The 13,527-nt window shown below is 46.5% G+C and overlaps 1 protein-coding gene across 1 annotated transcript in view; it reads left to right on the top strand.

The window, feature by feature from the left end:
• LOC122801624 (signal-regulatory protein beta-2-like) overlaps positions 1 to 13,527 on the top strand; it is a 547,020-nt gene that overhangs the window by 470,455 nt on the left and 63,038 nt on the right. The gene's annotated exons all lie outside the window — the stretch shown is intronic.

Below are 13,527 nucleotides of genomic sequence, written 5' to 3'. Positions count from 1 at the left end.
GAGACCTGGGGACACAAGGTGATAGATATCCTGCATGTGACAACCATGTGTCTGTAGTGGTTACAGAAACATACCATATACCCACCTAATCATGAAGGTAAGCACAGCTTGGTTAGGGTAGGTCAATGTGCCTCTCCAGTCATCCATCAGCAGTCTCACAATTGTGTACAATGGCCCTTCAGGGATGTACCGTAGCAGACACCTGCAGCAACTGGAATGACCATGCAAATACCCCACCAGGAGGATCGCAGAGCTGTAACAGATGTCATGTGTTGCCTGAGTAAAGTAACTGCAGCTCCACACAGTGCCATACTGCCTGGCTGGAGGTGAACTGTGCCTGATGTATAGAGCCATGACCAGCCTGGTATCAATGGACATTTGGCACCATGTAAACACTAAATGCTGGTGACCTATGCAGCTGACAGGCCTGAACCCCAGCACAGACATAAACAGGACATGCTGTACTGATTGGTCCACAACCCAGAAGCTCACTCCACTTACGACTAAACTCCCACTACAGGATATCCAGGGAGTCCCTCAGTTACTGTCATCCAGAGGAATCATGATGACTGGATAGGAGATGGCAGGTGTACCCAGGATATCACCTGTATGTCATGGGTAGACAGAGGCACAGCACACTAACCGTGACATATGTCATGGCAAACACCAGTAAATGTGTGTTAAAGGACAAACACTCTCTGACTAGCATTACAAATGGACAAGGGCACATGGCCATTGTTTGTCACTGTCCACACAAGTTGTGGAATACATTAACAATGTTGGACAATCATGTACTAAGCTGTCCAGATCTGAACAAAAGGCAACATGGTCATATCTGCACAACTGGCCCTCAACCAGTCTGGTGTGCTCACTATAAACATTACAAGTAGTGATAGGACTGAAACCGATTATACTGTCCACCACAGTGAAAGTTTTGCACCAGTACACTATACAACATTGCAACTGTTTGGTCAGCAGGAAAGGATGATGGCAACTGTATGCAAACTATCCAATGGCAACCCTGCAGGCACAGCATAATGCCTGTTAGGTTCAGACACACAGCAGTTGGGCAGTAAGAACACAACCTGATGTCCAACACTCAACTGTACATGTGATATGTAGATGGCGTCCACACACAAACAGAAATGTGGTGGTCCACAGATCCAAACATAAGGAAAGGTCACACTGGGCATGCTCGCACACTTAGATAAATGAGATGTGGCAGTCAAGAAGCCATACAAACTGTGAACTGGGCATGCTCACACACTTAGGCCATGTCACAGTTCAGCAGTTGCACACACATATCTGGCAGTTCTATGTGTTAACACAGGAACCTCCCACAATACAGACATCTGCCCAGTGCACACAGTGAAGTTATAACAGAGACATAAGTAAAGTACTGGATCCCACTCATATGCAAACATCTCCCACAGTACACATGTTGTTTATAGAGATAGGGAAGGCTATGGCAATAAAGACCCACAAACAGTATATGAGCAACAGATACGTGCATCTGACAGGTAAACATATGGCCGTAGAGTGCAATACCTGACTGTTGTCCCTAGGGAATACAGAAGGCTATCCACAGTGTATTTGGCGTCTGCCTCCTCAGTACAGTAGGCCACTGTGCCTGTGCAAAGTTAATGCATAGATATGCTCTCCCCCTTACTGATGGATAGTGACAGATGTACATACCTTTTCATCCATAATGATGTCAGCACACTATACATATGTCAGGAGCAGAAATGTTACCCAGCAATGTGAATAGCGTGCTCTGCTACTGCGTGTCATAACATAGTTAGATAGGGGTTTGAATCCTGCAAATTCCCATTGTGTGTGTGGCTGTTTATGGGGGAGTAGTGTGTGCAATTTCATTGTATGAGAAATGTCCCTTTTGGCAACTATTACTACACAAAACATGCTGCATATTCCACTGTCTAAACACTGATGATGTCAGCACCCTATAAGTACAGCAGGAGAAAACAATCCCCCCAGTAATGGAAGTAGCGCGCTCTGCTAATGCGTCTCTCATTAGTGTCATAACATAGATAGGGGTTTGAATCTTGCAAGTGCCCAGAGTGTGTGTGACTGTGTATGGGGGAGTAGTGTGTGCAATTCCATGTGTAAAAGAAATGTCCCTTTTGGCAACTATTACTACACAAAACATGCTGCATATTCCACTGTCTAAACACTGATGATGTCAGCACCCTATAAGTACAGCAGGAGAAAGCAGTCCCCCAAGTAATGCAAGTAGCGCGCTCTGCTATTGCGACTCTCACAAGTGATCCAACATAGTTAGATAGGGGTTTGTATCCTACACATGCCATGTGTAATTTTTCCACACAGTTTGTCCATGTGTGTGGGGTGTTGTTCCCAATATTGCACGACATACATTATATCAGTAATATCAATGCACACATGATGTATGTGTGTGCCACCTACACATATGTACCTGTGAACTGCAAGAGTTCCCATGTCCGAAGCCTGCCTCATGTGAATACATGGAATATGCATCAGAAAACTGTATGACTGGGGTGTTCTGTGCATAGGCTGCATGTGGTATGTGACTACACAGTGTGGGTTGTAGATGGTGTCATCCCACCAGCGAGGGATACATGATTGGTCTGGAGCATATAGTCCACATGTTGGTGATGAACAGGTGCAGCATGTTGTCACCACTTGTGGGAGTGGTAACAAGTTGTTCCATAGCAATGCAGGGAATGAATGATAAGACACCTTCAGATAGGGTCTTGCAGCTAGAATAATGCTCACACTGTATGTTTGGGTAGTTGCAGTACAACCATATAATGGTGTGAGTAGAGACCGTCATATTCTCAGTGTTGTCAGGAAGGCCAAGTGGGTTTTCTGGGTATGGGAGTGTGGTGTGTGCCAGGCTATGAACCTGAAGGCAGTCTAACCCACTGTGTGTTGCACATGGAGAGGTTCTGATGCTTTTTGCAGTGCCACCAACCTGGGGGTGTGTGTATCTGAGGTGCCTTTGGATACATCCCCCCTGTTCGGTTTTGGTGCATGTGTAGGGGATGACATGGTATCAGGAATGACCTGGCACTGATGGTGTGCACCTGGGAGCCTTGTACCAGGAGTCTGTTACCGCCCAGATATTGCTGTACCCCATGCTAAGGACAGTTTCCACTGCATGCATCTTGAGGTTTACACTGCTGCTGTTGAGTAGCATTGCTATTAGTGTCCCATCCCATGTGATACCTGTGTAGGTGGCTATGTAATGTCAGCCTTGCATACAAAGGCGGTATGTGTGTAGCATAAAGCCTCTGCCAATATACAACGGCCCATGGGTGACAGGTGCAAGCTGTCCCAAGCAAAGCAATGTGGCATGTCCAGCATGTAATCCCACACTGACAGGCATTGGATCCCCTTTGGATGTCACTGAAAGATATGTTAAGTGCAGAAACCAATGATCCTGTCTACATATTGTGGCAGCATTCATGGTGAGGGTGAGATGCTACCCAAAGCCAGGGTCATACCAGCCTGTGCCACAACCTCAGAGAGCCCCTCCATGTCCCCTAACATGTAGTCTAGGGAGGTGCATCAGAGGTCATACACACTGGCACAGACAATGACTGAGTCATACTGCTAAATGCCTTGGAGTGACTGCTTTGCTTGTGTTATGTGGTGGATCATAGTGCCCAACGGGCAGCTCAGTGTGACCGTCACCTTGTTCAGCCGGGGAGCAGGACCACCATGTACGTGTCAATAGAGGTACCTCATACAACCGTAACTGGTGTGTTGTCTAGCCATATGGCTTGACACTGTTTGGCACACAGACTTTGTGAGCTATGTGTTGCATGTGCTCTGCTCTGGCGTAATGTTTGCTTGTGGGTCTGCTTTGCAGGTGTCAGCTGCTCAGGCAGGATGCTATTTTGAGAGCCCAATAATGTACCTGTGTGTGTCTGTGTTTGGATTGTGGTCGTGGCAGGTCTATGGGAGACTGGTACTGTATTCACTGTAGTATCCCACTCCACCTGACAGGGAATGCCAGTGCTGTGTAAACAGAGCTTAGCCCCCAGTTTGGCTATGTGGCTGTATCTCTCACATGTGTTGTACATGTATGGGAAGGGGAGAGGGTTGTCTGTGTACATGAGGCAGCTGTAACATTGCCACATGACTCACAGATTCACCAACTGGACCTGAGAGTAGATCGACAGGTGACCTTTGCACATGCTACCATAGCATTGTGACTCCCATACTAAGTAACGACACATAGGGCCAATGGGGAACAAGGTACTCAAGGTGACTATGTGAGGGTGTAGTGATCCTGAATTGTCAGTGCTGGCATATATGAATGCTGTCTTGAGCAAATGTGAAGTAAGTCATATGCAATGTGTTACAGGCAAGCTACATGCAAACAGGACAAACAGTGATGTTCTGTCAAGTGACACATGGACATCAGTACAGTAAGCAACACAGATGTCACTAGGGATCCACAGAGGCACTGTATATCTGCACTGCAGGTGGAATCAGTGTTTCAGGAACATAACAGGCAAACATACATGCAAACAAAGCTACAGTCAGCAGGCCTGTATGTACACTATGCTACAACACACAAGGTGTATGACTTCCAGTATGTAACAGTACATATATGCAGGCACTCTAAGCCAGTACCCAGACATTCCCAGGTCAGACGGGCTGGGTCCAGCCGCAACCCCCACAAGTGTATAGACCACGTACCTTCGTAATGTTGAATAACTGGCCTGATACCCAAGTGCTCATACCTGTAATAATACACATGTCAAATAACAGACACTGAGCCTTCACTCAGCAGTTCCAGACATATTATGATGTATGCTACCTGTCCTGGCACCACAGTATCCTTGACATGTATGGACACTCTCCCTCCTGTTATAGTTAGTTCTGTGTTTTGGTGCTGTTATGCATGGTATGAAGTGTGACCTTGTAGTGCTAGTGTGCTCTTGTGAGCCCTGAACCTGTTGTGTAGTACTGCACAGATATCAACATCCTGAAACATCTGCATTGCAGAGTCAAGTGTGGACAGCATGCAACTCGCAGTTGACATGGCCATCATTGAGTATCAATATGTACATTGTTGTATCCCCTGTGCTACCTATGTAGGTGGCCATCCCTTCACAGCCTCACCACCAGTATGCAAAGATGTGCAGACTGAACACTGTGGTAATTAGTATGGGTGTACAAAACAATACAATGACATTCATACTGTAACTGCATCAGGCATGCTGGTATATACCCACAATGCTATAATTACACTGTACTGTTGTCAACATCATACTATTACAATACGTCTATGTAGTCACACTGTGCATCAGCACCATGTTAACCTGTTCCTGCACCGATGTTACAGATTGCAGGAGGTGGCACAGTTTCATCATATGCACAGGGTCTGTACCTGGTATGCCTGAGTCTGCCACTGATAAAACCAATTGACATGTCTATGTGTGTGTGTTGGTGAGAGACAGCAGTACAAGATGGGGCAATGTTGATGCAGTGTGTGCATGTATGCAGTAGCCATAGGTGTTATCATTTTGTACGAATGCACACAGTCCCACCTCATGGCTGCCATATACAGGTGTTTGTGGACAGCCACAGACTGTACCTGCCAGGACATACAGATCACTGTCTGTGGCCACGGACACAATACCTGTGCCTGGCAGGGGTGCTACGGACCGTATCGGGTACCAAGCCAGATTGGGTACTTTCATCAGAAGCAGGTGTTCGTTGACTGGAGACAGGTCTCTGTTGGGACTGTCCAGTGCCACGTGCATGTGGTCTCCTGGGGCGGTCCAATAACAGCACAGACCCAGCATTGCTGGGGCTGCTGCTGCCACTATGTGAGTGGCCGCGGCCCTGTTGTTGTCCGCGATGGCTGCCAGCTGCTGCTGTTGCTGGCATACGGCCACGTCGATGCCTCAGCCGCCCACCATTACCCTGGCTCAAGGACATATAGTTGTGGAACAGATATAATGTGTCCCCCCAACGTCTGTCAATGACCTCAGTGAAGTTGCGGATGGCAACCGCAACATCACGCATACTGTCACTCATGGCTGTGCGACATGCTCTCAGCTCCCTCAGACCCTGTCTGGTGTACCGTTCCATACGTGACTGTGCCTGCATTACAGCCCAAAACATAGCTGGGGTTGAAATACCCCTGTGGGTACATCTGACAGGGGCGGTACGCCCACGGATGCTCCCACAAGAACCCATAGACGTCTGCCTGTGTGGTACCGTGTCAGTGCCCTGGCCATGGCTGCAGTGTGGGGATGCATGTGCCACCAGTTCCACATTACCCTGGTCAATGCCCACTGTATCCTGTCCATCACCTAGGGACATTAGTGACAAAGGATGTATTGGCAGGATGACTGTACACATTGATGGGGTCGACAGCTGTGTAGTGTCAATTGGCTGACCAATGATGGACCCTGGCACACCTACCTGTGCCATTACACAGGTATCATCATCACTATCCACAGCAGCTGATTCAGGTTCCCTGCTGCATGACACCAGAGCAGCACCAGAACCTGTGGGAGTAAGACAGGAAACACAGTTTACAATGTGTACACAATGCCACCACTGATGCACACATGCTTACATGGGCACATGCACACATGCACACATGCACACATGGGCACATGCACACGTGCACACATGCACACATGGGCACATGCACACATGCACACATGCACACATGCGCACATGGGCACATGCACACATGCACACATGTGCACATGCACACATGGGCACATGCACACATGCACACATGCACACATGTGTGCATGCACACATGGGCACATGCACACATGCACACATGCACACATGCGCACATGGGCACATGCACATATGCACACATGCACACATGCACACATGCGCACATGGGCACATGCACACATGCACACATGGGCACATCCACACATGCACACATGCACACATGCACACACCTCAGTATATGAGATATCAACCCAAAGACACAAACACACCTGCAATCAAACACATAGCACTACTGCTTCAGCCTATTATTACTATTAGTATACAGAGTAGTGAAGGTAATGGTATTACACACTCACCAGCATGGATAGGTTGCCTTGCTGTTACACCAGAGGGACCTGCAGAAAAGAGACATTTATCGTCAGTGGGCACAACTGTGCCATTGATACTGTGGGCATGATACAGTTCAGTAGTGCAACAGTTAGCATCCACAGGTGTACTGCAGATAATGAGGTTATCACTAATGCACAATAATTACCAAGATAACAGCTACAAATCGAGGACACACCCCACACATGCATAACCTAACAGTGTACAGAATGGTCACTATACACATGGCATCTTAGCTGCACGCTCTGTGTCCTGCTGCTGCGTGGCTCCAGCCTCCATCATTACAAATGTATGCTGTTGTTGTTGCTGCTGTGCTGCAGCCACAACACTCAGGAGTAGTCCCTCCAGTCTGGTGAGGGGGGATGTCTAGCCACCCCACCATCTGTGGCAAGATGCTGCCTGTGGATATCCGACGCACGCTGATGGACATTTCTAATTAAATCACTGCAGTGATGGCGTACCTGCTCATATGTCTGGTTATGTGTGCCTATGTCATTTACCCAACAGACCAGGTCTTGCCATAGTGCAGCCCTCTCCTGCTGGTTCTGGCTGGTGCGGGAAAAGAGTACACCAGGCTCTGGTGTATCTCCTCTTCCTCTGCAGCGGAGTAGACTGGGTTCCGCTGGAGAACCATGGCCCTGAAAAGGAGAAGGGAAATATGTCAGCAATATCTGTCAGCAGACTATAGCACACATAATACACATTATACTTGACTGCAGTGATATAACTTAGGCACCATATATAGCATCTGTCTGTCTATTGGGGGATACACATGTATATGACCAGATATCAGTGCTCATCCGACAACTGTGCAACAGTACCTGGCACAATCCATACAACAGACTAGTATACTGCAGCAGTCAACGCACTGTTTCAGGTACAATACACAACCTCACACTGGGGGTTTGAATCAAGGTACTGTATGGGGAACATTATCAGCCCATGCACTGCACACAATGCACATTACATATTTCACTGGTAATGCACACCACTCTTACTTGCCATAACCCTACCTACACCACAGTGACATACAGGGTAACACAGCACAACATATGGCAATGTAGTATGTGTTGATCGCAATACCCCACACACCTGTCTCTGACCTCACACCAAGGACACACACTACCATGACAGACAGACAGTCATGGTGAGCAATCACACCAGTACACAACATGCACCCAGTCACTAGCACACTCATTCCACCTCACATATTCCATTTGCAATGTGTTAATGGGTGTGCATTGTGTCCTAGGTAGGTAGTGTGCTGTTGGCCCTGGGCCTACAGCAGCATACTGTTATGCTACCCTGCCCCTTGTGACACATGTGTTATAATCGTACCTGCTCCTTACAAACAGTTAAACAGGGTGACTCATATGGCATATTACCTATCAGCATAACATTCAGCAGGGGTATATCTGACATCTACTCATGGGGAGCCTTGCTTCTTAATTCTGTGTGGTCTACTACAGGGTATGTTATATCCATGAGTAGGGTCCCGTACCTCCACCATGTGCTCTATACTGCAGTGACAAGGACGACAGACATGGGTAATTTGTGTTGTGGATGTTGGAGGTGTTACCATGGTTGGGAGACAACTGTCATGGGTGTGACCGAACTATATATCCATCAGTGGTAACCTCTATGTAGGTAGTCTGTGTGCGCTCTGTGGTGTTTGAGTGCATTGACACAGTTACTTGCATATGTCTGTGTCCTTCACCATATCTGTAGCTGTTATGGGAGGTACATACTGTGTAGGACACCGTGGGGTGTGAAGGGGTACAGTGACCTACATGTCCATAGCTGACACACCATGTCCGCTGACACATTCCATGTACAGGTATTACAGGACTAGTGTGCCACTGTGTATATCGATGTGGAGCCTATTGTATACTTGTTGACCCTGTCCCCCCCCCCCCGAAGCATGCAGTGGTGGGCAGGCATGTACATATGTGGTGGTTACTGGTGTCAGTGTTTTTGAATGGGGTATGGTACTCCAGTATCCACACTGGTGTTCACTCCATGCCTGTGACACCAGGCACCTGTAGCAAGACATCTGCACACATGTGCCCCACACAGTCTATATATGTATATATATATATATGTATATATATGTATTGATATATTTATATCTGTATATGGATATATATCTGTTTGTATATATGTATATATAATATGTATATATAGATGTAGATATATACATATAGATGTGGGGAGAGAGGGGGAGAGAGTGAGAGAGAGAGACAGGGTGAGTGTGAGTGTGAGGGGGTGGGACAGAGAGTGAGAGATAGTCATATACAGACATATCTGTTGCCAGTCAGATCTATCTGTATATGTGTAAGTCTCTACAGATATCTATATATGTATGTGTGTATTACATATATCCGTACGTACATATTCTACCAATCTCGATGTCTGTGCAGTAAGTGAGAACCTGGTCCAAGGCTCCTGAGAGCACACCAGCGGTACCAGGCTATACCCCGTATCATGCATTTTTGGCCCCAGGACTCGGGACAAAACAGAAAGGGAGGGGGTGTGTCCATATTCATGGAGGACATACACACCTCCAGGTTAGTGGCAACACATGTAGCATCACAGACCATCCAGGTGCAGATAACCATAGGCAAACCTGTTATACAACTGGTAGCATGTTACAGACCACCCTCCCAATCTCAGGGACCATAGTCGGCCTTCCTGTAGACATTGGAGGATAAGAATGTCCCACCACACACCATCATATTGGGATAGTGCGACTACCCTAACATACACTGGGTGCATTATTCTACCCCAAACACCCTATCCCAAAGGTTCCCGGAATTCACAATGTCAAATGCAATGGAACAGCTAGTCACCTCTCCCACAACAGGAGATAATATACTAGACCTGATCATCACAAACATGGGGACAATGTGCTACACACTGGAAGTATACCCCTCACTAGTCACATCTGACCACAGACTAATCCCCCTGGATATACATATCCCACCTCCCCCACAACACAACAGACTACAGTGGGAAACCTCTCACAAGCCGACTTTACACATCTTATAACTGAGTTGGTATCCTTAATGCCCACTGGGCCAGTGTAATCCACTTCCTACAATGCAGACACCCTCACATATGCTTCTACAGACATCTCCAAGAATGCATGGATCATGCAATCAGAAATGGAACCATGACCCTCTCCACCAAGGGCAGGCATTCTGTCTGGTGGACCCCAGCATTGAACAAATTGTATAACAACAGATGGTAGCTACTGCACGGCAGAGCATACTTCCATAGAGCTACGGCATCTCTCATCAGCAGTAGTAGAAAGATACGTTTTGTCGTACAAACATGCACGGCCAACAATGAGAGGGACATTGCTATGGTCACTACAGATAACCACAAGGCCTTCCTCTGCTATGTTAAACACCTGGGTGGGAACCCTCAGTTGTGTTCACAGTTAGTTCACGGTGACATACGCTACACTGAACACACAGATAATGCCAACAGTCTGGCAGACAGGTTCAGTGCAGGTTTCTCCACTCCCTCACCCACACATGTGGAATTACTTATCCCAGCTGACTGTAACCTCCCTGTCATCTCAGATGTCCAGCTGGGAACCACCCTCAGTGGAGCTGTAAACACAGCATCAATGGGACCCAACGGTATTGCAGGTTGCATGCTACGTGAACTGCAAGAGGAGCTACACATGCACATTACATGCTATTCAGCCATAGCCTTACTACAGCATATGTACCTGGACACTGGCATACAGCAACAGTAATCCCACTCCACACAGGAGGCACCTGTACAGACCCTGGTAACTACCACCCTATAAGCTTAACCAGCCTGGTCTGCAACACTATGGAAAGGATCATTATGGTACCCATACACAGAGACATTGGGGACTTAGACACTTGATCCCACCCGGTTTGGCTTTGTAGAGGGCAGATCCTGTCATATAAACCTGGTCGACCTTTTCAAATCAGTCACTATAGCCATTGCTGAGGGCATAGCGGTCCATACAGCCTACCTGGACTTGCCTACAGCATTCCACACAATATTGCAGTATGCCATCATAGACATGATCAACACCTGACATGTACATCCATATGTCACATGATAGGTTGCAAACCAGCTAATGGATAGAAACCCTATAGTCAACCTCACTGGTGCCATGTCAGACTCAGAGCCAGTCACATGTGGTGTCCCACAGGACTCTGTCCTGGGACTGCTCATGTTCGGCTTATCATTTTCAGATGTGGAAGCAGACATGGGAGGGTAGTGGCTGACAATGTTCAAAGATGACTGCATACTAGGCGCCATAGGCGATACACCTGCTGACACATACATCCTACTGACAGGCCTCATGGACACCAACAACTGGTGGTGGAGTCATGGCCTGACACTGCATGCCATGTAATGTATACTCATACCCTTTTGGACAGACAAGGTACCTACATATTATCACATAGACAATAACCCACTGAGTACAAACAAAGTAATCGGAGACCTGGTGACACTGTGCAATTCTGACCTCTCATTTGACACTCACTTTGCTGAAGTGGTTGGATTGACTTCCTACCTTGCCCACCTTATCATGAAGGGATTCACATCCACATCAAAGGGGGTCGTTGTACCCCTATACTCCTCTCTTATCAGGCCCATGACTGTGTACTATGCCCCATTTGATATGTACCTCACCTGGCACTTGCAACAGCTAGGGGGACCCCATGAGTACATCACCAGAAGGATCAAGGGTCGGCAACAACTGTCATATGCTGCCAGACTAACGTAACTCATGCTCTATTCCATAGCATACTGCCTACATAGGGGTGATCTGTGCCTGATGTAGTAGGCCATGTCCAATCTGGTAGTGATGGACATGTTCCACCTCATACAATCCAAATCCATCAGAAGCACGACAGCTATGGATTTAAACCTCAGCACACATATGAATAGGACATACTGTAGGGACAGATCCATCACTAAGAGGCTTCCCATACTGTGGAACAGTATCCCAATTCATGTTAGGCAGAGACCCTCACTGACACTCTTCATGTGCATTCTTGACAAGTGGCTGGGAGATCATAGGTTTACAGCAGGGGTCTTCTCTGTGTCACTACTAGACAGAGGCACAGTACACTAATGCTATTATGTAGGGGGGTCTTCACTGTGTCACTACTATACAGAGGCACAGGTTTCTAAATCTGTTCTATACACTGTCTGCAGGTAGCCTAGTACTAAACTATGCCACTGTGAATATATATCTGTCTATGTATTTCTACATCCCTCTCTATCTATGTATACACATATGCATATTATATATATATATATATATATATATATATATATATATATATATATACATACATATCTCAATATACATACGTATACACATGTTATATATATATATATATATATATATATATATATATATATATATATATATATATATACTCCTTTTTAGTTCCACATATGTATACACACAGTAATGTACTGCTGAACACCCATTACTGTACCACCTACTTGTACATTGCACTACAACCTACATTGCTATGTGCACATAGCTACCATCAGATACATATGTATGTGGAGCCTTCAGTGACAGTTTCAGTATGTCCCCGTCCCTATGCACATCCTCATATACATAGATACAGACCAATAACGCATCTGGAGGATTCACAGTATGTAGAGTATTATAGTAGTACTTTACATTATCTGTGTTTGTTGCAGCTGTTTGTGTAGGCTTGCAGTTGCTTGGCCTGCTGTCTGCCTCTTTGCTTTGTTGTTTCAGGTTTGTTATTTCTTTCTCTTTCTTTCTTTCTTTCTGTCTTTCTTTCTTTTTTTTTTTTTGTTCTCTCTCTCCCTCTCTCTCTCTACCTCCAGCGGGTGCAATGACAGTATTGCATGTGTGGACTGGGAGTACAGGATGCTTTTGTAGGTATCTGCACATGTCCATGTGATGGCCTCTGCACCAATTGTTAGCCAGCATTTACTAATTGCATGCAGCCTGTTGTGTAGTGATTGCAGTTCTCACTGTGATTACAGGCCTGTGCTATAAAAAGTTCTGTTAGGTAGGCATAGCCCTTTCAGATTATCAGGGTGGGGACCATGCTGATTTGCTGTGGACAATGTTCTGTGAGTGTAAGGGTTGGTATGTCTCTCATATTTCAGGCTGTGTTGTAGACACTGCAATGCATGTTGTTCTGTAAGCTGAGTATTCCTTCCTCCAGTGTCCTGTTCTCCGTGTGTATGTAAACTGACACCTACGACTAGTAATACTGTGTATATGGGTGTGTGTGCTTTCCTGTGGGGATTGTGGTGTAACTGGTATATAGCAGTGGCTCTTGCAATCTGTTGCTATGGCTTCAATATTTGGCCTTTACATTCACTCCTTGTATGCCTGCTAGGTGTCTTTCCTGTTATGTGTTGCTATGG

This window comes from Protopterus annectens, chromosome 5.part0 (assembly GCF_019279795.1).
Source record: "Protopterus annectens isolate FY-2018-M chromosome 5.part0, PAN1.0, whole genome shotgun sequence".
Lineage (NCBI taxonomy): Eukaryota > Metazoa > Chordata > Ceratodontiformes > Protopteridae > Protopterus > Protopterus annectens.
The sequence above is the reverse complement of the archived record's forward strand: the minus strand, read 5'-3'. Positions and strand labels throughout refer to the sequence as shown.